Raw genomic sequence first — 22,802 nt, forward strand, 5'->3', positions numbered from 1 at the left:
TCTCTCTTCTATCTGTGTGTTTTTGCAGGTCGCGCGCGTGTGGATTTGGTTGGGGAGGAGCCTGTGGGGTCCGCGCGGCAGCCTCGTATCTCCCTGACCGGACCCGTGTGGGAACCGAAGCCGAGCCCCCGCTTATGCTGCCAGTAAGTGAAGCGCTGTGGACTGTTCTTAACCCCGAACCCCGAGCCCTAAACCCTAAACCCTTAGTGCCGCTCGGTTAGTCCCGCGGTCCGGTACGCGGTCCCCCCGGTCAACCGGGCTGAACCGAGCCCGGTGTGCTCCACTAAACCTCCCGCTGAAAACTTCAATTTATACCCGGAGCTTTAGGTCGTGTTTTCCCCTGTTGGTCCGGTTCGGTTTGCGTTGCGGTGCCGCATCTTTGTTTTATTTTATGTGGTGGAAAAAGAATTTTTGTTGTTTTAGTTATTATTTGAACCTTGAGATTGAGAGAGAGACACACACACATATCGGGAGAGTGTAAAGTATGAGTGGTATTTTGTTGTTTTATATGGTATATAAAAGCAAATAAGCTTATATATACAAATATGTTTGTGTACATATGTATGAGAAAATTGGCTTCTTTTGCTCTTTGTCAATCAGCAATTATTGATCTAGATTTTAAATGTATGTAGGCTATATGCACAGATATATGTACAAATATTATTCAAAAGCATTTACAAATAGACGCAAATGTATGATTATAAATCATACATATACATGTGTGTATATTTTTCCTCTAGTCGTCTCAAAGTGAATCAAACATGCGTGACATCTCCTGGGATGGGAGCAGCAGGCATGGCATCAGTTGAATATTACATTATTATCAGCTTTGAAATTTGGGCTGTAGATACGTCATTGTATGTGATCAATTTCTCATGTTGGATATAGGGTTTATCGGTATTGTCTGACAGGGAGCTCATCGTATTTGTCTATAGATAAATATATATGTTTTATTATGCATCTGAGAGGATATTAATTAGTCGTGAAGAACTAGTAATAAATATGATGATATGATATTTTTATTAGTGTTTGATTGTTCTTTGTCAGTCAAACATAAAAACAAATTACTTGTAATGGATTATTATTAGAAATTTTACATATGTACATATAGAGTAGTTTATAGTATTTATATTTAACATTCTTCTTCTATTGGTCTCTAAGTGAATAAGTGAATTGAACATGCGTGAGGTCTCCTGGGATGGGAGCAGCACGGATGGCGTGGCATCCGCCGAGTGCATTATTATTATCATCAGCTCTGAAATCTGGGCAGTAAATGAACTTTAAATAATTCCCTTTCATTTAGATGAGAGTGTGATACTTCAGTGAGGGTTCAGACTCATTTCTTCTATTGTTTATCAGTATTTCGGCTGGTCTGACATGGATATCATCATCACCGCAGTCGTCGTTAAGTAATTGCAGATGTTGCCTGGTTGGTACCAGTATGTTCTTTGTCAGTCAAGCGTTCACGAATGGCTGTTCGCATATGGATTATTATAAATCTTATAAACCTGTGGTGTAAAATCCTTAATTCACATGCTTCTTTCTTTCTTCCACTTTCAGTAACACTTTAGTATTTTTCAGCTTGTCGCCTAATAGAATATAAGATTTAAAGCAGACTTTTTTGTAGCATCTTACCTTAAATTACAATGTACAAGTAAAGACAGCTACTGTATTTACAATATATAGTAACCCATGTTTGTTCTATTAGTGTAAAATCCTCAATTCACATGCTTCTTTCTTTCTTTCTTTCTTTCTTTCTTTCTTTCTTTCTTTCTTTCTTTCTTTCTTTTTTTCTTTCTTTCTTTCTTTCTTTCTTTCTTTCTTTCTTTCTTTCTTTCTTTCTTTCTTTCTTTCTTTCTTTCTTTCTTTCTTTCTTTCTTTCTTTCTTTCTTTCTTTCTTTCTTTCTTTCTTTCTTTCTTTCTTTCTTTCTTTCTTTCTTTCTTTCTTTCTTTCTTTCTTTCCTTCCTTCCTTCCTTCCTTCCTTCCTTCCTTCCTTCCTTCCTTCCTTCCTTCCTTCCTTCCTTCCTTCCTTCCTTCCTTCCTTCCTTCCTTCCTTCCTTCCTTCCTTCCTTCCTTCCTTCCTTCCTTCCTTCCTTCCTTCCTTCCTTCCTTCCTTCAGTTACGCTTTGGTATGTCTCAGCTTGTCCAGAAATGCATGTGTATGCAAGTGTGTCCTTCAGAAGTGGAATTATTTTTTCAACCAACAGTAGTAAAGATAATACCTAAATAAGATTTAAAAAAGCCTTTTTTGTAGTATTTTACCTAACTTATAGTTTACAAGTAAATACAGTGACTGTATCTACAATACATAGTAACCCATGTTTGTTCTTTTAGTGTAAAATCCTCAATGCACATGCTTTTTTCAGTAACACTTCAGTACCTCTCAGCTTGTCCAGAAATGCATGTGTAAAGCGTGTCCTTTTTTTCTTAATGGTGGAATTATTTTGTGGTGAGCCACAGCATTAAGAACAGAATATATTGTCATAAAACTTTTGGCCTTTTTGTCTAATTGTTTTTTAATCTTTATAGCTGCTTATATATATGTATGCTTATATATACCTGTATATACGGACGGTAGCTCATATCTGCGCTCTGTTCATCGTCTCTAAGTGAATTGAGCGTGCACCACGTCTCCTGGGACTGGAGCAGCACGGATGGCATCCGTCGAATGCATTATTATCAGCCCTGAAATCTGGGCAGTAAATGAACTTTAAATAATTCCCTTTCATTTAGATAAGAGCATTCAGAGGCGCTCTTTGTTTTCTGTCATTGCTTTTATTGCAGCCAATATTGGCAGAATTTTGTAGTAAAAATCTTTTAGTAGCTTGCAGGCCTTTAATACTGCCTGCTTTTCCTCTGGATAAATTTGTAAATCATATTTTAATTACTAAACAATTTTTTTTTATTTTGTTTAATTCTGAAAAAAAGCTAAAAAGCTACTTCTTTGCCTCTTTTCTTTGCTGTGCTTTAACTGAGTGGAATTCCTAGCTTCAGTTTTATAGCCGGCCCCCATCCCGTAACTAGTTTATCCATGGATAATATCCTTACCAAACCGAATTCCTTGCCATCAAAATTATATTACTTGTAGGAATATGAATTGAAACATCGCTCTTCCTCCCGCAGAAGCACAAGAAATAGCTGAAGAACAGCTGCTGCGTGCACCCAATTAGACAGTCTTTGCTTAACCTGTGATATTTGTGGGAAAAGAACTATACAACTATACAGTGCATATATATATTTAGTACTTTAATATAGTTGATATTTTTGCTGTTTACTTATACCTACTTATAGCCAACACTGGATAATGATTCAATATAAATATATATATGTTGTTATAAAATAAATAATAAAATTACGTTATCTATTACGCATTTTCTACAACATCAGTTACTGGCCAGAATTTATTAAAGGATGCATTTATTACGTGAATTGGCAAATTTTCAATAGTTTGTAGGTAAATACATTCAGTGTTTTTGTTCTTGGTAGTGAAGATAATACTTAAATAACATTTTTTGTAGCATTTTTACCTTAAATTAGCACATATCAGTAAATATTATCTGCACTATATAAAAACCCATGTAAGTTCTATTAGTGTAAAATCCTTAGTAGACTGTAATACTAAACCGTAGTAAACAGTAGTAAAGATAATACTTCAATAAGATTTAAAACAGCCTTTTTTGAGCTTTTTTCCTTAAATTAGAATATACAAAGAAATACAGCTTCTGTATCCACAATATATAGTAACCCATGTTTGTTCTATCAGTGTAAAATCCTCAATTCTTCATTTTTGTTCGTTCTTTACTTTCAGTAATGCTTTAGTATTCCTCAGCTTGTCCAGAAATGCATGTGTAAAGCGTGTCCTTTAGGAGTGAAATAAATTTGTGTCGATAAATTTGTAAAGCAAGAAGAGTATTGTCATATAACTTCTTGCTATTTCGCACAATTATTTTTTTTATCTTTTATAGCTGCTTGTATATATATGTGTGTGTGTGTGTGTGTGTGTGTATGGTTCATGCTTTTGCGGCGTGTACGGTGTAGACTGTAGGCTGTAGAGAGTAGAGATTGCTGCATGCTGCAACACAGCAGAGTCCCATGCGTAAAGGAATTCACCCTGGATCAGGCTGGGCTTCTTTTTCGGCCAGTTTTCAGGGTCTGTAATGTAAAGTGGAATTAAAATGTGAATTTAAGCGTATTATAATTTCCCACAATGCAATTGTACGGATGTTGGACGATTGTCACGAAGCCACTGGACACAAATTTTCCATATTTTTGATTTTTCATTAATAGTAGTATATTCATTGTGAAGCTTATGATAATGAAACTTATCCTGAATTTAGCTTTTGTCGTGTGGGCGGAGCTTTAAAAACTTTTAAGCCAAGCTTATCCAATCACATGCATGTTGACGCATGTTGTAGACATGATGAAGTGTCTGAATTCAGTGTGTTCAACTGTGTTTCTACTAGAGCTGGGCATAATAATATTTTATTGTTTTATCGTACTGTGATAAATCATAAAAGTGCTCATAAATGGGAAGTCTAAGTTTAATCCTGTTTCATTTTTAAAGTGCAGCATATTTTAAATATAAAAATTGCTGTATTTAAATAATTGTAATAGTACATTACGTTTGTTTTAAGAATCATTTTATTACAGAATATTGATCTGCATGTAAAAAATGTTGAGATACAGAATTTTTGTCCATATTGCATCAATTACAATAGACATAATATAGTTTTCAAATTGTTTTAAAACAGATCATAAACCAGTCGACTACACTGGACAAAAAAAAAGATTAAAAAAAAGATACAAATAAGTCATTCATTAGAGCATACCAGCACAACAGAAAAAATGAGGCAAAATAAGAGTAATATAAGCTTGTTTTTTACTAATTCTTTGTGATTTAGAAAACTTTTTATCATGTTTAGGAACGAAAAAGGCGAATTTGGTCAATTGAATTAGTTTATTTTAAGTCAGACGATTATATCTTAATCTATTAGTATAGTAGTTTTATTTTATGTGCTTTACAAACAGAAAACAGCATTCTTATATTTTTTCACATAATTCAGATCTGAAAGGGTTAAATAGTCTCTTTCCTATATTTGATCCACTTTGGCTACAAACAATTATTAAACATATTAATATTTTTAATGTACATTAAGAACATTTAGGTATTATTTATAATGCACTGTGTGTATCCAATATTGCAGTAGATGAAACAAAAAACAAACAACCAAAAAAAAAAAACTAATCTTTCTATGTATAAGCTGCTTTTGGTTGATTGATTTTTTTTTTAGAAAATGAATAGAATAATGTGTGCAAAACAGTAAAAAACAATTATTTGATGTTGAGCAACACAAAGCACGCTATGTATTTTCATTTCAGTGGTCCGTACCTCGGATATGCAAATTACTAATTGAGATAAACCAGTTCACTACACTGGACAAAAAAAGAAAAAGAAATAGGGCATGTCAGCATTAAAGAACAAATGAGGCAATATAAGAGTAATTCTTTGTGATTTAGAACACTTTTTTATCATGTTTAGGAATAAAAAAAAAAAGTTTTGGTCAATTTAATTAGTTTATTTTAATACAGACTTTGTATTAGGATAGTAGGATAGCATTCTTATATTTTTTCATCAGGTCTGAAAGAGTTAAATAGTCTCTTTCCTATATTTGACCCATTTTGGCTACAGACAGTCATTTAACATATGAATATTATTATTTTTAATGTACATTAAGAACATTTAGACATCAATTATAATGCATAACTCTTTGTATTTAATATTGCATTCAAAAAACAAGCAAAAAATTAAAAAAGCAATTATTTCTGTGTATAATCTGCTTTGTGTAGGTTTATAATTGTAAAATGAATAGAATAATGTGATTTTTCATTTTGTATCAATCAGCAAATAGTAAAAAAACTATAATTTGACGTTGAGCAACACAAAGCATGTCCTGTATTTCCGTCCCGGTGGTCGGCGGCTCGGCGAACGCCAGGTGAGCGGCAGGTTTGACAGCCCTCAGGTGTGGCACCGCCTTGTCTTCGTGTTTCCTCGGTCGAGGTTCGAACAGTGCCAAGCAGCGCCCTAATGATAAACAGCGGCGGAGGTAAACAACAGCAGGTCTGGTAAAGGTGAGGCGCTCGGCAGCCGTAGGGGAGGAAAGCTGGGCGAGAAGGAAGTGCAGCAGCACATGTTGTGACATCTGTCTTTAAGCGTTAGCTAATTTGCTGCGGAATATTTCAACAATGATCAAAACCGATGGCAACATGTTCATTAGGAGCCCCCCTCAACCACCCCACCCCTCCTTATATACCACCCCACCACCACCACCACCACCCCTTCTTTTGTGGTGCAGCGTCTCAACTTTCTGGAAGTTCCTCCACCACACTTTTTAATTGCTGCAACATTAGCCGGCGTTTCATGTGATTAATTAGTGATATGTGAGAAAACAGAAGGTGGCTCTGGCCACATTACAGCGTCGAGTGTTGAGAACTTCCTCCGACATGTTTGTTACAAAGTCAGCAGTGAAACGGGGCTTAGAATTCGTTTTAAATTTAATGCATTTCAATTATATTTCTACTTCTGCTCAAGCGTCCGATTTTTTTATTTAGTAGAGATGGCACAATCAGGTTTAACACCTTCATTATTAATAAGATACAGTTACTCAAACGTGCTCCACCAAACACCAGAGATGGACAGAGCTAATAAAATACTGTAGTTTTTATATTTTTTGTATTTTTGTAAAGTTTTTTAAATGTAATGTCTTGAAATGTTAATTTGAAGCTGTTTGGTAGGGCACACTTGAGTCACTGTATCTTATTAACCTTTTGAGATCTGACTTGTATTTCATTTTAGTGATGAAAAAATATCTATAAATTTTAATGTGACTAAAAATATTGACTAAATAAAGTGTTATTGTCTTTGAGGATGTTTGGAGTTACTGTATTGTATGAATGAAGGTGTTGTACTTAAGCTAACCTGATCGCGCCATCTCTACCATTCAGTAGTGAAATGCTAGGGTAATAAAATTTACTAGAGATCGCCTAAAACTTTGTATATATTTTTGCAAATTAAATGGCATTCTTTTTTTTTATTAAACCCAAAACATAAGAAAATAAGGCTAATGGAGCAATGGTTATATGTCCTATTGCTGTTAAGTGGCCTAGAGGCTACATTCACCTATGATCAAGTGTTTGTTGTAACATTTTATCAGTTTATTCACTTTACTCAATCCAGTTTTTTGTTTTGTTTAGTTAGTGATTGTGGGAAAAGGTGGCACTGGTCAAATTAGAGTGTTGAGATCCTGTTTAAACAAGTTCAAACCTGTTTTGTGAATTTGTGCATTTTTGTAAAGGTTTTTTTTACAATTAAAAGTGTATTTCAGTGACAATGATCTATGATCTATCATCATACCAAGCTGAAATTGTTTTGTATATAATTTGTACCAGGAGTAAAGCAGCATAAAAAGCAGTTATTCAAAAGCAGTGTGTAAGACTGGTGGAGGAGAACATGATGCATGAAAAAAAAAACTTAAATTAAAACCAGGGTTATTCCACCAAATATTGATTTATGAAGTGCTGATTTCTAAAAGCTCTGCATCTTTTTTGTTATTTCAGCTATTTCTCATTTTCTGCAAATAAATGCTCTAAATGACAATTTTTTTTTTTTTTAATTTGGAATATAATTTATATATATATACATGCATATAGTGTTGCTCTTATGCAGCATTTAGGCCAACACACTTTAGACCCCTCACTGACTTGGTATCAAATATCATGTCAATGTCATTTTATTGGTTTATTCAATTCATTTAATTCTGTTTCAGCTCATGCATTACAGAGAACCCCATAAAATCTGTATTCTGCACACTTAAATACGTACAGCACAGTAAGTGCAGTGTGCTGACGCTTGCTCAAATTCCACCTGAATCCAATACTCTCTTTCCTAGTAAGTAAAAAAACAAAAAAACTAAACCCCCAGTGATTTACATGGACCTGGGGTCAGGGATGTCGACCTCATAGATCCAGAAAATCAAAGTTGTAATTCCAGTGCAACAATACAGCGACAGACAATGAATGAAAGACTTCGGGTAGTGCGCGGACCTTTAGCTCCAGGGCTTAAGTATTTCTTTCCCCTGCTGTAAGTAGAAATTAGGCAGCCTATACTTATCTATGGCTTAACAACACACCCAAATTGCAGTCTTGTTTCTGAGGAGAAAAAAAAAAAAAGACAGCGAGAGAGAGATAAAGAGAAAGAGAGCGAGAGAAAGGGAGAGAGAAAGTCTGTGACATAGCCATGCAGTAATATTTTAGCTTTAGCTAAAAAGAAATGTGCAAAAAGGTTTTATAATAGAAATACAGGGATTTTAAAACAGATAAGTCATTAAACCAGTAGTAGTCAGTGATAAAATACGATTAATGTACGACTGCAATTCCAAAAAAAGGTTTGGAAATCTGTGAAAAATGAGAAAAAAATGTAAATAGCTGTTACTGTGCCCATGCAACCCATGCAGTGATTTTCACCTGAGGGCCTGAAGATCCCTAGCATCCACTACTCATCAGTCCTTTACTCCCTTGTGCACAGAGTTAGATTATAATATAAACCATAGATAGTGGGATAATTTCGATATGCTTAAAAAACATATATTATTGATTTCAATAAGCATAACAATACGATACGATACAATACAATATTGTTATATTGAATACCTCAAGCCACTAATAGGTAAGTGACGGTGATTACTTTTGTATCAAAGAGCAAAAAGCAAGACAAGACAAGACATGAGATTGCACATCTTGTGAAGTGACTTTTATAAATGTATGCATTGCATTAATATTACTGAAACAATATATAGTGCATCACTAGTGCAGCTTCATTACATTTAAGCTTTTTTTTTTTTAAAACACATTTTAGTTGGCGTGTAAGGAAATATAGACATTTCTAGGTATCTCTGTATCGATTCGCAAAAACACTTTATCGTATGTATTGTTTTTTTTAATTATATGTATATTAGTTTACATGGGAAGATTGGTGTCAGAAGTGGTTCATTTTGTGTTGTGCTCAAGCCTACTGGAAAGGAGTGTTGCACTTCTATCAAGTAAAAGAAAACATTTATATGTTTTTATACTATGAGAGTTTTCCTTAAATTTTAATCTGTACTATGTGTATGCATATGGATCATTCTGTAATAGGTAGGCCTGTCATAATAACCTTTTTTTAATGGATGATATGTCATTCCAGCCAGGAATTATTGCAATAAACGATATTATTGTAACTTTTAAGACAATTAAATGACATAACCCTTTGATTTTAACAAATTAAAAACTTCTGGAATATAATTAAGAGGAAGATGGATGATCACAAGCCATCAAACCACCAAACTGAACTGCATGATTTTTTGCACCAGGAGTAAAACCAGGCATAAAGTTATCCAAAAGCAGTGTGTAAGACTGGTGGAGGAGAACATGATGCCAAGATGCATAAAAAAAACTGTGATTAAAAACCAACCAGGTTTAGTCCACCAAATATTGATTTCTGAACTCTTAAAACTCATATTATTATGTTATGTCAGCAATTTCTCATTAAAATAAATGAATAATAAATAAATAAATGCTCAAAATGACAATATTTTTATTTGGAATTTGGGAGAAATGTTGTCTGTAGTTTATAGAATAAAACAACAATGTTCATTTTACTCAAACATAAACCTATAAATAGCAAAATCAGAGAAACTGATTCAGAAACTGAAGTGCTCTACATTTTTCCAGAGCTGTATAATGCAATTATCATGACAGGATAGAAGAACTACTCATTTCCTTTGCCTATTTCTTCATGCTTTTGCTGTTGTTTGGTAATTTATTATTAATTTTGCACGATTCTCGTCCTCGAGTCCTGATATCGTCTTCGTTCAAGAGCAGAAAACTCAACACCACTTTGATTAATGTGTTTCTCTCTTCTGTAAATGAAGAGTTCACCGTCCTTTAGCCCGACACTAGAGCAGCTCCTGCACCTGTGGCCCACAGCGGCCCGAGGAAACGCTCCGGTCTGACCCGAGAGTAATACTGCGCCCCCCTCCAGCACCCCTCCCTCTCGCACGTCACAATATTAGCCATGTTACAGAATGTGCTCGTGTAAAAATAGAGCCCTTCTTTGCATTTGTCAGTTGAAAACACATCACAGAGCATCACAGAACATCTTTCTGTAGGATCTTTCTGTGCTCTGTAGAGACGGAGAGGTGGGCGATATGATTTAACAATACTGTATCACGATTTTTACACTGCAACAATATTTATCTCAATATTTTAAGCATGTTGTGAATATTATTAGTGATATATCTATATATTTAAATATAGATCTAGATCTGGATCTTTCTGAGTGATGTAGAGGTGGTCGATATGATCAAATATTGTAAATATCGATCTGGATCTTTCAGTGCTCTGTACAGACAGAGGCACAGAAAGATGAACGATATGATTTAAAAATACTGTATCACGATATTCACATTAAGACACTTATAATTATCAGAATTTATCTCAATATTATAAAGATATTGCAAATATCAGTTCTGTATAGATATTTCTGTGCTCTGTAGAGACAAAGAGGTGGGCGATTATGATTAAAACTACTGTATCACGATATTTACACTAGAACAATATTTGTCTTACAATTTTGATGGATATTTTGAGTGTATTGTAACATTTAGATCTAGATCAGGATCTTTCTGAGTGCTGAACAGGTGGTTGATAAAATTAAATATTGTAAATCTCGGTCAAAATATTGTAAATATCGATCTAGATCTTTCTATGGTCTGTACAAAGAGAGAGGTGGGCGATTATGATTTAAAAATACTGTATCACAATATTTACACCAAGACACTTTTACAATTTAACATCTTTTATCTCAATATTGAGAGGTTTCGCCACCACGACGCCAGACACGAGGACCTTGGTCACCGAAGGAGATGCAGAAGCGTGATTCGTCACTGAAGACCACTTTCTGCCAGTCTTCAGCAGTCCACTCGCCGTGTTCTTTGGCCCACTTCAGCCGTTTCTCCATTTGTTTCTTGTTCAGCATCGGTTTTACTGCTGGAACGCGAGATTTGAAGCCGAGTTCACGCAGACGACGGTAAGTGGTTGATCTGGAGACGTCAGCGCCGGTCTGCTTGTTCCACAAGTCGGTGAGCTCGGAAATGGACTTGAACCGGTTGCTGACTGCGATCTTTCTCAGCTGCTTGTTGTCGCGAGCAGAAGTTTTTCGGTCGCCGGAACAGTTGGTGCGCTTGCTGCAGTTTTTCTTGAGAGCTTTGCAGACGGAAGACCGGCTGATGCCGAGCTGCTCAGCAATTTTAGTTTGGGTCAAGCCTTGTTGGCGAAGGGCTTGAATTTGAGCCACTATTCCGGTTGAGAGGTCGCGCTGCTTACCCATGATTGATTTTACAACTTAGAAATTCTACTCAACCCTGACTTTATACTGCACAGTGAACACTCTTCACAGAAAACAAAATTCGAGCATTTATTCTAATTCAATGAAACGGTTTCTCCATTATTCTAATTCAATAAAACAACAGTGTCACAGTTAAATGGCCTAAATGGGCCTTTTGGAAAGCTCAGCTGAGCAAATTTTTTTCCAGGTAACGAGTTCTGTGATTAGTCTAACGAGTAGGACAGGTGCGGTGAACACCTGATTTGCTTTCTGCAAAAAAAATGCATTCAAAGAATTTCATGATTGCACTATTTCAAATTATTCTAATTCGTTGACCAGCACCTGTGTATATATATATATATATATATATATATATATATATATATATATATATATATAATTCTTACAATGAAAAGATATTCTAGTATCTCTCTATTAATCTCTCTTTTTCTTTCTTGCTCTCTGTGTTAAAAAATACACATAAATATGTAGGATTAATTGGAGGGTCTGCAGGGCTGTGAGCTTTTTGACTGCGGTGTGTGTGAGTGTGTGTGAGTGTGTGTGATCAGCAGTATCAGGTGTGTAAGCTCGGCTGCAGCACATTGTTTTCATGAATCAGAGGAAGATGATTTCTGCGCTGCGTATGAAGATTGTGGGGTCATTTCCATATCAAAGCGGCGCAGTGTGGAGGCTGGCAGTAATTAAAATGCAGTGGTTTTGCAGCCCTGTTCACTCTGCTCACTCTGTACACACACTCATACACACTCCGTACACACTTACACTCATACACACACTCTCTCTCCCTGTCGCTTTCCTTCTTTTTTGCTTGCTAGCTCGCTTATTCTTTAACACACACACACATTTATACACATTTATACACACAGATACACACACACACATGCGTACGCCGGAGGGTTGGCCGCCGAGCGAACAGCGAGCAGCGTGCAGGCGGTTGACTGCAGCATGCGTCTCCAAATGCACTTATAATTTAGTACAAATGTTTATGCCAGTCCGCGCTCTTTTGCGGAGAGCTTGTCCCGCAGCCAAAACCATTTCAAGACCAAGTTAGTTTGCTTTTTCCTTCCTGCTTGTTGTGGCCTCCCGTCTCGCTGCGCTCTCGCTCCAGCTGCTCTCCCAAACCAGTGCAGGCCCTGCCATGTGTTTAACCTTTAATTGGTGCATGAATAAATGATGGGAATCCCTTTTTTGATATGAGGCCCGAGTTTACGACCAGGCCCCCATCGCTGCTCCTAAACATACGCTGTCTGTCTCCTTGTAAACGAGCGCCGGACTTAATTATTCTTTACGTTTTTACGGTGATTTTTGATAAAATACAATAAAACTAAATTAATAAAACCATACAAAACTCAAAAACCACAGAATTCCACACAACAGTTTATTTTATATACATTTATTAATCTACATTTATTAATAGCAGCATCCAACTTGATCAGTGCAATTACACATTCTCACCAGAGGGGTCTCCAAATCCCCAACATGCACAAAACCTACAGACTGAAGCTTTAATAGTAGAACTGAGACCACTTCAGTTTCTGAAACAGTTTCTCTGACTTTGTATTTTATAAACTACAGACAGCATTTCTCCCAAATTCCAAATAAAAAATTCAGTCATTTAGAGCATTTATTGCAGAAAAAAGATGCAAATAAATAATGCAAAAAAACAAGTTTTATAAGTTCAGAAATCAATATTTGGTGGAATTACCCTGAGTTTTATCACAGTTTTCATCTTGGCATCATGTTCTCCTCCATCAGTCTTACACACTGCTTTCGGATAACTTTATGCTGCTTTACTGCTGCTGCAAACATTTAATCATTCATCTTCATCTTGAGTTTTTTTAAAACTCATCATTTTTATATACATTGTCGCTGTTCAATAAAAAACATGTATCTCTAAAATAGTAACTTTACAGTAGAGATCTAAATACTTAATTTTCCATGAAAGTCAATCTACAAAGAGTTTATTTCGGGTAATTTTGAAGAATTTTATTTGGTCCATTCATTATTACATTTTAGCACAGTGTATGGAACAGTTTGTCTGTTTAAATTATGTAGAAAACTAAAAATCAACAAAAATGGAGATACTTAATTTATATAATATATATACACATACACGCAGTATATATTTATACATGCACAGAATTGGCCTTTTTGGCAAGGTTTCATTAGACTAGGTATTTCATTTAGGCTTTTGCACTGTTGCATACAATAATTAGCCCATAATAATTAAAAATGGTCTATTTAACAATTGAGCACTATTGTCATAAAAAACAGTATGTTTAGGTGTATAGACAAACATGGCATGCTTTTTTTTAAAAGGTATTTTGCAGGATAATCTGTAATAATCTGTATTGCCTGACTACATAATAATAGAAGTGTAAGGAAATATATTGTTATATCCCTGTAAGCTTTGCAATATTTTGTTTTAATTTGATTTACAAAACAAAAATCTTGTTTACTTTATTTAATGATGTGTGTTTGATTGATTGTTTTAATAATATGAAAATTAAATTTTAATAAAACTTAATTTAACAAAATTATATATTACTTTGCTTACAGTATTGCAATATACCACAATATATTAAATCATAACCCTAGTATTGTTATTCATACAGATTGTACTGTTGTTATGATAATAGCATCATGACAAGCTGCATCACTTATTTATGTTAGAAATCTATAGAAAATCTCAATTAGGGCTGTGCTTTCTCATATTGTGAAAAAAAGAGACCCTTATATATATGTATATATATATATATATATATATATATATATATATATATATATATATATATATATTATGGGATACTAGTGATCATTGTAGTTGAGTATACTCAACTTTTATGCTTTAATTCCACAGTAAACTATATAAACTTTATACTCAGACAGACACTAGCTAGTATTCAGTATTCAGTAGTATGAATTGTGACGCAGCTTTAGTCGTTGTAGGTGTGCTGGTCCTCTGTAAATGTGTGTGGTTGTGGTGTGAAGTGAGACGTGGGGTTTGGTGGGTCGGTGATATTGGTTATAAAGCCTGGTCGTCTCCTCAGGCCTCTGATATTACAGCCCGACCAGCCTAATATCTGCTGATATATGATGGTGGTGTTTACAGAGGGAATTTTGCATAGTTTTCTCTTTTCCTTTTTTCTGCTCTCTACTCGTCTCTCATTGCCGGAGCGAAAGACCTTAAGGGAGAGTCATCCCGCCATCATTCCGTCCCCGATATGAGAAATGAACAGGAGCAGCTCTGGAGTGTCTTAGGAATGTCTAATAGTAATTGGTGCACTATTCTCCAAACTCGCTCGCCGCGGGTGTTCATCTTAAGTGCGAGCCTCGACTCTCCTGTGAACCGTCAATTCAGTCGCCTCACTCCGTTCCGCGGTTCAATCTTCAAATGATTGCAGTTCAGATTGTATATTTAATAATAAAATATGTAAAAAAAAAAGAAATAAAATCATATGTGCATTTACTCAAAAACAGAAATATGCATCCCAGGACCTGGTGCATGTTTTACAGTACAGTACACAGTGCTCTATAAAGATCTTTTTTTGATTACTAAATAAAAGTCCACATTACAATGTAATTTGCTACGTTCTTGCCAGCATATACGCATATACAGCTCTGAAAAAAAAAAATAAGAGAGCACTTAAAATGATGAGTTTCTTTGATTTTACCAAATTGAAAACCTCTGGAATATAATCAAGAGGAAGATGGATGATCACAAGCCATCAAACCACCAAACTGAACTGCGTAAAGTTACCCAAAAGCAGTGTGTAAGACTGGTGGAGGAGAACATGATGCCAAGATGCATGTTGATTCCTGAACTCTTAAAACTTTATGAATATGAACTTGTTTGTTTTATTTGCATTATTTGAGGTCTGAAAGCTCTGCATCTTTTTTGTTATTTCAGCCATTTCTCATTTTCTGAAAATAAATGCTCTAAAGGACAATATGTTTTGGGGGAATTTGGGAGAAATGTTGTCTGTAGTTTATAGAATAAAACAACAATGTTCATTTTACTCAAATATAAACCTATAAATAGCAAAATCCAGAGCTGTATATATTAACTATATAGATATTCTTCTAGTATTTCGTTCTTGTCTGATGAGCTACTGTTTTATTTCCTTGTATTATTTGTATTATTTGAAGTCACATACTGTAGATCCACATTTGTTTAAAACCTCCTGTTTTTTTCTGAGTCAAATTGGCTCATTTTAAAGTTTGAAGATTTGGGAAACACATTTAAAAAAAAAGAGTATTTTTTTCAGTATAAAACTTCTTCTGCTTGCCTTAATTAGTGTAATCAACATATAATATGAAAATGTAATATGTTCATTTTCACATATTTGCAACCACAATGTTACGCTTCAATGTTATGTAAAACTGTTGTGTTTTTGTATGTTGGTCTTTCAAAAGTAAAAAGTAAAAAAAGAGTGAATTTCTTCTAATTGAACCATTTGCACTAAATATTAAGAGAAGAATTAGAAATAGTTATTTTGCATAATTAAACATGCACTGGGTCAAAGTGACACTGGAACACCATTGCTGTTCTTGAAAATTAACAAAACAGGAGGGTTAAGAATGAATATATATATATATATATATATATATATATATATAAAATGTCTTGGGCTGTGAAAGGAAAAAAGGAATATCCACTCCAGACTGTAATGTTCTCAGCAAGACAATAGCTTCTTTGATTTTAGATTTTTTTTTTTTTTTTTGAGGGACTTTTCTGTTACGTTTTCTTACGTAAGCAAGACTGAATTTTTTTTTTATTTCGCTGTTGTTTGCTGGTGCGTTCTCAGATTCTCAGAATGTTCCCCAGTTTTTTGTACTTTATACTGGGAATCCAGTAGCCGGTGGCAAGAGGCAGCGCATTGTTCGGCAGGTCCAACGGCTCCCGCGGCTCCTATTAAAGCAGCAGTGAGGGACATCTGAACCAGGGCTGGGCATTATATGGAAAAGTCGGAGGACATTTATGCCAAAATCACATTACCCACAGTTTTCTGGTGTGGAAACTCGGGATGCGTAGCGCCAAGAGCAAATTAAAGTGACAAAAGAGGAGGAGGGTGGAAAACGGAGGGCGGATTTCTGTGGCCGTAGTTCTGACAGTAGTTAAGCTGAAATAGCTCCGGCCTTCCAAAAACCAGCTCTTTTGTTTCCTTATTCCATGATTATTTACACTGACTCGCAGTTTTTACAGGGGTTTTGCTTTCGGCGTGTGTGCGTCATGAGAAAATGGCTTCAGCAGATCCGACCACAGAGTGCTGCTGCGCTCTCTCGCTCTCTTTCTCTCTCTCTCTCGCCTTTCTTTAATCCTTCGTTCTGAAATAAGCAGTCGAAGCATTTGTTTCTTGACCGGCGGTCCGGCGGCGGACGCTGACGTTACACTTTTCTCTCAGACTCGTGTGGAAAACAGTGGAAGGCAGATGGTTTGGAAAGAGAGAGAGAGAGAGAGAGAGAGAAGCACTTGACTTCAGTTACAGAGCTGCTGGTGAAGAGGCCGGTTGAGCCGGAGTTAAACTACGAGACTGAGAATCAGAGATATAGATGCTTTAGAAGCTTTAGGAGCTTTCAGGCCTGTGGACTAGTAGTAGAAGTAGTAGTAGTAATAATAATAATAATAATAGGGGTTAGAGGTGTATGATATGGACAAATTAAGATATTCAACTAGTTTATATTTTTGACTTTTATCTTAGAAGAGAAACAAATGCAAATGTTCCTCCTGGTGAAAGATCAGATCATATAATTTGTTACCTTGTGATGCTGATCACTCTGCCTCACTCTCTCACTATGCTGGGCTATAAATCACTCAGCCACACTTTACCTCACTATACCATCACTCTGCCTCACTATACTCTTGCTCTACCACACTGTGCCTCAGTCTACTTTACTCTGCTTTAATCTACCTTATTATACCTTACTATACCCTCACTCTATCTCACTATACCCTCACTCTACCTCACTATACCCTCAATCTACTTCATCTGCCTCACTCTACCCTGCTATGCTGGGCTCTACCACACTCTACCTCACAATATCCTCACTCTACCTCACTATACCCTCAATCTACTTCATCTGCCTCACTCTACCTTGTTATGCTGGGCTCTACCACACTCTACCTCACAATATCCTCACTCTACCTCACTATACCCTCAATCTACTTCATCTGCCTCACTCTACCTTGCTATGCTGGGCTCTACCACACTCTACCTCACAATATCCTCACTCTACCTCACTATACCCTCAATCTACTTCATCTGCCTCACTCTACCTTGCTATGCTGGGCTCTACCACACTCTACCTCACAATATCCTCACTCTACCTCACTATACCCTCAATCTACTTCATCTGCCTCACTCTACCTTGCTATGCTGGGCTCTACCACACACTACCTCACAATATCCTCACTCTACCTCACTATACCCTCAATCTACTTCATCTGCCTCACTCTACCTTGCTATGCTGGGCTCTACCACACACTACCTCACAATATCCTCACTCTACCTCACTATACCCTCAATCTACTTCATTTGCCTCACTCTACCTTGCTATGCTGGGCTCTACCTCACAATATCCTCACTCTACCTCACTATACCCTCAATCTACTTCATCTGCCTCACTCTACCTTGCTATGCTGGGCTCTACCACACACTACCTCACAATATCCTCACTCTACCTCACTATACCCTCAATCTACTTCATCTGCCTCACTCTACCTTGTTATGCTGGGCTCTACCACACACTACCTCACAATATCCTCACTCTACCTCACTATACCCTCAATCTACTTCATCTGCCTCACTCTACCTTGCTATGCTGGGCTCTACCACACTCTACCTCACAATATCCTCACTCTACCACACTGAACCTCAATCTACTTCATCTGCCTCACTTTACCTTGCTATGCTGGGCTCTACCACACTCTACCTCACAATATCCTCACTCTACCTCACTATACCCTTGTTCTTCCTCACTATACTCTCACTCTACCACACTACGCCTCAATCTGGCTCATTTTGCCTCACTCTACCTCACTCTCCCAGGCTCTAAGTCACTTTACACCTTGCTCTACCACCCTTTACCTCAATCTACTTCCCTCTGTCTGGCTCTACCTTCACTCTACCTCACTCTGCTCAGCTCTACATTGCTCTACCATGCAGTACCTCAAACTACATAATTCTGCCTCGCTATGCCGAGCTCTACCTTGCTCACACATTACCTCAATCTGCTTTACTCTGGCTCTATTCACTCTACTTCACTCTGCTGGGCTCTAACTCTCTCTACCTCACTATACCGTACTCTGCCTCGCACTACCACACACTACCTCAGTCTACTTCATTCTGCCTCACTTTACATTGCTCTACCCCAATCAATCTGGATCAAAATTCACTCTACTTTGCTCTACCACTCTTTATCTTCACTCCACCTCAATCTACTTCACTCTATCTCGCTCTACCCTTACTCTGCTTTGCTCTACCTCGCTCCGCCTCCAGCCTTGTTACATACAAACTGAGATTTTTAAATTCGCAAATTGCTATTCACTGCGTTATCACATCTCTTTTCATGTGTTTATCGTAAAAATTTATATTGATAACGCTAAAAATAAAAATATGATTATTTTATCATACAGCATTGTCTTCTGAAATGAGCATTTGGTCTGTCAGTTGATGGATGCTGATGTTACAAGTATCTCAAGGCAGATGGTTTGGAGAGTAAAGCACTTGACTGCAGTTACGGAGCTGCCGGTGAACGAGCTTTGATGAGGATGCGGGTGGTGACGGTGGGTGATGTGCGAGATCTGTGTGCGCGAGTGTGAGTGTGTGCGCGAGAGTGAGTGTGTGTGCAGTAGATTACCGTGGCCTCACGTGAGGCTCCACAGATGATAATAGCCTTATTTTAAAGCTGTGACAGCAGCTTCTTAAGTGTTCAGATGCAGGATTTTATTTTCCAGCAGGACTTGGCACAATGCCCACACTGCTTATGTAATATTCTAATTTACTGAGACACAGATTTTTGGGTTTTCATTGGCCGTAAGCCATAATCATCAACAATAAAAGAAATAAACGTTTAAAATAGATCACTCTGTGTTTAATACATCTATATAATAGTTTCACATTTTCAGCTGAATTACTGGAATAAAGTAACTTTTCAATGAAATCGTGACAGGCCTACTCATCATACAATAGTTTCTCTTAATCTCTTGGGCCACACCTCCCACAAAAAAGCCCAGGGAATGACAGAGCACTATAGGGATATAATCTGATTTTTTTTTCTTCCTCTTTTGAAATAGAAAAAAAATAAAATGAAATAATGGAGGAAACTTTGTGGTTTTGCCTCCCATGTGTTCCCTCAGGAGGCTCTTTGACAGCTCTAATGGATATCCACACTGGCACACGCCAGACACCCACGTTCAGCTCAGCGTACCCGTGTAAGTCACTGCGCTAAAGCTCAGAGTACAGGAACATGTGAACTGCAGAAGTCCAGAGAAAGCTGGAGGAGGGTTTGGTTGGGGGGGGGGAGCAGTGGTGCTGGTGGGGTGGAGGGTAATCTGGCAGGTTCCCCAGTCTTTTTCCACTGTGCGAGTTGCCCTGTGACGGGCCGCCGCTGCAGCAGGGCAGCCCGCTGGCAGCCGCTCACTTGTTCGCAGCTCTTGCGAGATCTCTACCAGGAAAGAAACTGAAACTATGACACAGAGCAAAACTGAGCCCCTCGGGGACCCTCGCCATGCAAATCAGACCTTTTCAGTGTGAGACAGACTGTGTTTCCCAGGCTGTGACATGAACCTGGTTGTTTGTACATTAATCTATACACTGTACATACTATAATGGCGATACTGGGGGTTGTTGATATGGCCTTAAAATGATCTATAGTTAATATTCTGGGTAATTTTGCGATAACGATATTGTTGGGAACACGATGTTTTGTACATTTTGTACATTTTGCACATTTAGTAGATTAACTCTAATTGTAATATTTAGTTTTTCTCAGCCTACATGGTTTATTTGTCCCCCCCACACACAAACCACACTATGAAGAGATATTGATATTGTGATGTAAATCATATCATATCTTGCTTTTGCAGTAATATTTTATAGAAACAGAGATGCTCTTAACTCTCTAAACACTCTAATACAATCTAATGCATACTTCCTGAGATAAAACGAAGTTCTTAAAGTGTTGGACGAAACCGTATGCACCTTTTTTTAGTGTAAATTTAGCAGAAATCATACTTTCTAAAGCATTGTTTGAAAAAACAATTAAAAACCCAAATTCTTCAACTTCTTTAATATATCAAATGGAAAACTTTTAAATAATGACGTTTCCCCCCAATTTTCTATTTTCAAATTTAGCCTCAAACGATACAATTCGATACAATTTAGCCTCAACTGATAATCGTTGCACTGACCCAGTGAAGTATCGTAGAGAATTTAAGTCCTCCAGTATCGCGATATTGTATTATGATAATTTTGTATCGTGACGTGCCTTGTGATCATATACGGCTCTGGAAATAATTCAGACCAGTGATTCAGTGATCTAAAGCAGGGCTAAATAGAAAGACCTGAGCACTTTTTTTATTTTTTTATGTTCGCAAAAAATGACTTACCATGGCATTCATTCATACTAGACACCACTAGACTAGACTTTTTAAAATGAATTAAAAAATGATGGAATGAGACCTTTTAATGCATTTTAGTTTTAGTTTAATGCACCTTAGCATCATGTTCTTCTCCACCAGTCTTACACGCTGCTTTTGGATAACTTTATTCCTTTACTCCTGGTGCAAAAGTTCAAGCAGTTCAGTTTGGTGGTTTGATGGTTTGTGATCATCAATTTTCCTCCTGGTTATATTCCAGAGGTTTTCAATTTGGTAAAATCGATGAAACTTTTTTTTCAGAGCTGTATGTTGCGATATATTGAGTATCGTATCGTGACGTGCCTTTTGATCATATATCGTCGTTTATTTAACACCCAGATAATCAGATGAGTTTTTGTAGTCATATCGCCCAGCTCTAGTGTGTGTGCAGGCATGTGTGTCACTGTGCGTGTGTGTGTCACTCTTTGTGTGTGTGTGTGTGTGTGTGTGTGTGTGTGTGTGTGTGTGTTAGATGAGAAGTCAAATGATGGCACAGTAGGCCAGGCCTGCGGCGGGATGTCACGGGGGAAGAACGCTGTGTGTCTCTGGTTAGGGGAGGGGCTGAGGGTGGAGGGTGGAGGGTGGAGGGATGGAGGGATGGTGGAGATGAAGGGTTTGGTGGGTGAAGGGGGGGGTTGGTTGGAAGAGAAAAGAAGAGAAGAAGATGGCCCTCCTCTTCCTCAGCGTAGCTAAATTTATTGGTCGCCATCTGCAGGGTGGAGGAGTTTGGTCCCCCTCCAGACCACAGAGAGGCTTCTAATTAAATCGTCATCATTATCAACTTGTGGTCAGCGATCATCCCTGACGGCAGACTCTTCCAAGATGAACATGGTGGAAACCCAGCGAGGCTTTCTTTTTTTTTTTTCCCTCTGAAGCGCAGCGTTGGACGGATTTAGAAAGAGAAAAGCAGAATAGGAAAGTGCTACACTGGGCTTTTTTTTTTTTTTTTAGTTTTTTTTTCTGTAGTTTTCTGGCTCTCGCTACGACAAAAAGGCACCCTGCCATTTCCACTCAGGTTTAAACAATTACCGAACATCAGAGCGGAGCAGCAGAACGCCCGTGCTCGGGTCTGCTAGAGTCATTGCTGATCTGTGGACCTGCTCACTGTAATGCTGCGCTCAACTGGTGTCGGGTTTTATCGTAAAAACGTAAAAAAAAAAAAAAAATGTGTTAAAGAAAAAACCTTGTTTGCCTTTGCTTGTTTGTCTGTTTGGCTGGTTGTTACTCTTACAAATGTCCTTCTTCACAAATAATAATGCATATGAATTGAAATAATGTTTTTCTTAATAGTCTGGTTCAACTTCGGAACTAGGGCTGGGCGATACTGTGTAAAAAACAAAACAAACAAAAAAAAAATCACAATGTTCCTTAAATATATGAGCGATTATAGTTACAGATATAGTTGAGAATTTTATTTCTTACCTAACAACTTCTAAACTATTGTTTTTCTTAGCATTTAGTTCAAAGGTACGAAAAAAAAACAGTGTAAAATATGAAAATCACAAGAATTTGATTAATCAAATTAATTTGCTCAACCTACCGGAAACGCAATACTAAGAGACTTAGATATATGATTTCTGCCAATTGGGCTATTGGTGCTTTTTAATATTATTAATTATTACAATCTCATTAATCAGGCATTTAATTAGCTCATAAAAGGCAAATAAGAGCATTTTTCTTGCATTAAAAGCGTGAATTCAGCTGTAACTGGAAATATCTGCGCT

The 22,802-nt window shown here is 37.0% G+C and overlaps 1 protein-coding gene across 4 annotated transcripts in view; it reads left to right on the forward strand.

The window, feature by feature from the left end:
* Positions 1–28: 28 nt before the first annotated feature.
* Positions 29–22,802, forward strand: part of sox6 (SRY-box transcription factor 6) — a 356,852-nt gene continuing 334,078 nt past the window's right edge. For all 4 annotated transcript variants that reach the window (XM_049465976.1, XM_049465978.1, XM_049465980.1 and 1 more), the window contains exon 1: positions 29–143. The gene's annotated coding sequence lies outside the window, so the exon portion shown is untranslated. The remainder of the gene's footprint in view (positions 144–22,802) is intronic.

Source organism: Astyanax mexicanus, chromosome 16 (assembly GCF_023375975.1).
Source record: "Astyanax mexicanus isolate ESR-SI-001 chromosome 16, AstMex3_surface, whole genome shotgun sequence".
In the NCBI taxonomy this organism is placed as follows: Eukaryota; Metazoa; Chordata; class Actinopteri; order Characiformes; family Acestrorhamphidae; genus Astyanax; species Astyanax mexicanus.